This window comes from Chrysochloris asiatica, unplaced genomic scaffold, assembly GCF_000296735.1.
Source record: "Chrysochloris asiatica unplaced genomic scaffold, ChrAsi1.0 scaffold00062, whole genome shotgun sequence".
NCBI classification, from domain to species: domain Eukaryota; kingdom Metazoa; phylum Chordata; class Mammalia; order Afrosoricida; family Chrysochloridae; genus Chrysochloris; species Chrysochloris asiatica.
This window is the reverse complement of record NW_006408580.1, coordinates 7,253,863-7,258,682: the sequence shown is the minus strand read 5'-3', so window position 1 is coordinate 7,258,682 and position 4,820 is coordinate 7,253,863.

The window sequence follows — 4,820 nt, the reverse complement described above, 5'->3', positions numbered from 1 at the left end:
TAAAATAAAATAATAAGGCTATTCCTTGGTAGAGACAAATTTGCAGTCAAATGTGATGGAAAGTGGAAATAGGCAAAAGGTAATAGTCTATCTACATATTATTTTCATGTTTCTTCCCCCATAGGATATTCTTTTAAAAAGTTGGTTTCACTGAATAACTACAGAAGAGATTTGAAGGAAAGATAACTCCTTCCCATTTTAAAAACAATAATAAACATTAATATATCACTGTTCAGTTTCCATTGGTGGTGGTAGTGATGTGCCGTGGAGTCGGTTCCGACCCATAGCGACTCTCTACAGGGTTTCCTAGGCAGTAAATCTTTACGGGAGCAGAAAGCCTCATCTTTCTCCCATGGAACAGCTGGTAGTTTCGAACTGCTGACCTTAAGGTTCGCATTAGGGCAGTGTATTTACTTGCAGACCATTAAGGTGGTGTTGGTTATGTGCTGTGAAATCAGTTCTGACTCACAGCTTCCCTATATAGGGTTTCTGAGGCTATAAATCTATATGGGAGCAGCAAGCCTCCTCTTTCTACCAACAGTTTGGTAGACTCAAACTATTGACCTTGCGATTAGCAGCCCAATTCATAACCCACTACACTACCAGAGCTCCTTTATAGGCAATTGACAATCAGCTCATACAGCTCCCAGCATTCATACATCATGCAGGAATTTCAATGCTTTCCTGAACTGTCACACAGCCGTACTTCTGATGATTCAGTTGACACCATCTTCATATCAGTCCCCATCTCTCTATTTTCTTTTTATTATTACTATGATTCCCTACGAAGTCCTGGTGATGCACTGTCAGATAACTAATGGACCCCAAGGTCAGTTTGAACCTCAAGATTGGCAGTTCAAACCCACCAGCCACTCCTCAGAAACCTTATACAGGGTCACTATGAGTCGGAACTTACTCCATGGCACCTAACAAGAGCAACAGCAATTTAAATTCATAGTGTCCTTCATTTTCATCTGAACAACTGCAATAGCTGCTTAACCTGGTCTCACTGTGAGTCTCACTTTTCTATGTTCCAACCATCAATCAAGGACATTGTTGGGACAACATTCAAAAATGTGTATCTGACCCTGCAATAACTTTTCACTGTCTATAGGATAGTACTTGTGCTCCTTAGCATAGAGTATAGTTCCCTTTAGGACTGTCTATAAGCTTTCTCAGGTTTGTCTTTCTCTTCACCCCATTTTTTAGTTACAAGGTACCTGAGGCTCTGATCAGACCTTTCTTAATCCTGTCTATCTAGTGAATACTTCTCTCAAAACTCATTTCACATGTCATTTTTTTTCCCAGCAAAATCTTTCCCAAATGCCTGTGTAAAAAATATTTACACTCTATGCTTTCATAATTCACTGGGTATATTTCAGTCACAATTCTCTGTTTGCAGGATCATACTTCATTCATTGAATCTGTGTTCTAGGTTCCTCTTTGAGGGCTGGACCATATTCCTTTTTAAAGTAATTAATTTAACACATGATACACAGTAGGCACTAAATACATCTTTGTTGGGTTGAATGGACAAATGGAAAAAGAAGCAAATATTAATGGGAAAAACTATGTTGCATAAAAGAGGATTGTTGATTTAGAATGCAGTGTCAGTAATGCACATTCTCCCTCAAATTACATATATAAATCACTGGGTAGAAATAGCATATGCATAAAGAAAAACAAAACAAAACACAAAAAAACAAGTGCATGAGTCAGGGTCCCAAATGAAAACAGATGGCACACAGTATGAGTCAGATAATTTGAAGAATTTTGATTTACAAGGGATCTAATAATAAAAGTTTGAGCAGACTGTAGGGAAACCACAAGGGACATTGCAGGAACCTGTCTGCACTGTTACATACAATGGCTATTTTTTTCTACTCTTATGTTGGAAGGCATGAAGGGATAAAGAGAAAAACCTGGAAAAGAAAAGTTGTGTAGAAAATCCTTGAGAGAACAATGACCTTTGGGCATAGCCAATATGAGGTAGCCTCAAGGAGTGTTAGAGAACGTTTTTTCCTCATCCTTCCCCTCCTTTCAACCTGCTACCAAGGCTTTCAGTTGGAAACCAGAGGAAAATGGGGACCTATGTCTATGGACAAAATATTGAGTGATATAGAAAACGTCAAAAAAAGATGCAAGGGATACACGGAGTCACTGTACCAAAAAGAAACAATAGAAGTTCAACCATTTCATGAGGCAGCATATGATCAAGAGCCAATGATACTAAAGGAAGAAGTCCAAGGTGCACTGAAGGCATTGGAAAAGAACAAAGCTGCAGGAATTGATGGAATACAAATTGAACTCTTTCAACAAACTAATGTGGCACTGGAGGCACTTACTCATCTATGCCAAGACAGTTGAAAGATAGCTTCCTGGCCAATATTGGAATGTTTTTGTTGTTAAGTGCCATAGAGTCAGTTACAACTCACAGCGACCCTTCATAGAGTTTCTGAAAAGTGACTGGTGGGTTTGAACTGTCAACCTTGTGGCTCAAGTCTTAACATTGCAATGTTTTTGTTGTTGTAGTTGTTGTTGTTGTTGTCAGGTGCCATCGAGTTGGAACCGACTCATAGCGACCCCATGCACAGCAGAACAAAACAATGTCCGATCCTGGGCCAACCTCACTACCGCCGCCACACTCGATGCCATCACTGATGCCACCTGGCCGATCCATCTCGTTGGCGGTCTTCCTCTTTTTCTCTGACACTCCATCTTACCCAGCATGACATCCTTTTCCAGCGACTGTTCCCTCCTGACAATATGTCCAAAGTTAGGTGTCATCATGTCAGTACCGACTCATAGCGACCTTATGAACAGCAGAAGGAAACACTACTGGATACTGGGTCAGCCTCACTACTGTTGCCACGTTTATACCCATTTCAAAGTGAAGTGACCCAACAGAATGCAGAAATCATTAGAAAATATCATTAATATTGCATGCAAGTAAAATTTTGCTAAAAGTAATTTAAAAACATTTGCATCATTACATTGACAGGGAACTTCCAGAACTTCAAGCCAGATTTAAGCAAGGATTTGGAATGAGGGATATCATTGCCGACACCAGATCATACTAGAAATACTAGAAAGATGTTTATTTGTGTTGTATTGACTACACAAAGACTTTTGATTATGTGAATTGTGGCATATATGGACAACATTGCGGAGAATGAGTATTCGGGAACACTTAATTATGCTCATGAAGAACATGGACATAGACCAAGAGGCTTGGTCAAACAGAACAAGGGAACACTGAATGGTTTTAAATTAGGGTAAGTGTGTGTCAGGTATGTACTCTTTCACTGTGTTTATTCAATATGTATACTGAGCAAATAATTTGAGAAGCTGGATTATATGAAGAAGAATGTGGCATCAGGATTGGAGGAGGACTCATTAGCAACCTTTGATATACAGATAATAAAACCTTGCTTGCTGAAAGTGAAGAGGATTTAAAATACTTACTGATGAAGATAAAAGACCACAGCTTTCAGTATGGGTTGCACCTCAGTGTAAAGAAAACAAAAATCCTTACCACTGGAATAATAAATAACATCAGGATAAATGGGGAAAAGATTGAAGTTGTCAAAGACTTCATTTTGCTTGGATCAACCATCAACACTCATGGAAGCAGCCATTAAGAAAGCAAACGACATATTACACTACACGAATCTGCTGCACAAGATCTCTTTAAAGTGTTCAAGAGCAAAGATGTCATTTTGAGGACTATGGTTCACCTGACCCAAGCCAAGGTATTTTCAATAGTCCCATACGCAGATGAAAGTTGGATGATGAATAAGGAAGACCATAGAAGAACTGACCAAAGAAGGATTCGGGTTATGTTATTGGAAGAGAATATTAGAAGTACCATGGATTACCAAAAGAACACACTTTTGTCAGAATGCTCCTTAGAAGCCAGGATGACTAGACTTTATCTCTCATATGTCAGACTTGTTATCAGAAGGGTCTAGTCTCTGGAGAATGACATCATGCTTGGCAAAGTGGAGGGTCAGCAAAAAAGAGGAAGACTCTCAACGATATGGATTGGCACAATGGCAACAGAAGCATAGCAGTGATTTTGAGATTGACACAAGACCAGGAAGTGTTTTGTTCTATTGTACGTAGGTTCAGTATGAGTCCATACTGACTTGAGGACACCTAACAGCAAAACCAAAACTGAGTGTTTACAGATAGAGAAAAGACCGCGGCTAGAATGATCCATGCAGTAATGGATTAGACTTGGAGACAGCTATATAAACTCATTTTTGCTTAATATAGATGTGTATGTTTATATATGAAATGTATATACTGTTGTTTTAGGTGCCATCAAGTCAGTTCTGACTTACAGTTAGGGTTTCCAAGGAGCAACTGATGCGTTTGAACTGCTGAACTTGCTGAGTTTGAATTGACGACCTTGCTGTTCAAACTAACCTTGCAGTACAGTGCTGATCCTACTGCACCATAAGAACTTTATGTATATATATTCCTCAGAAACCCTATACTGTACAGGGTTGCTATGAGTCGGAAAAGACTTGATGGCAATTAGTAGCAACAACATACATATTTGTTGTTTTTGAGTGCCATTGAGTCAGTTCTGTCCTATAGTGACTGTTATAGAGTTTCCCTGGAGCAGCAGCTGGTGGGTTTGAACTGAAAACCTTATGGTTAGCAGTCTAGTGCTTATACTATAGAGCCACACCAAAACTATATCTTGCTATTTCTCTGTTTTTGTCTCTGTGTCTCTGTTTTTGTCTCTCTCTTTCTGTGTATATATATATATGTTGTTGTTGTTGTTGTTAAGTGCCGTCGAGTCGGGTCCG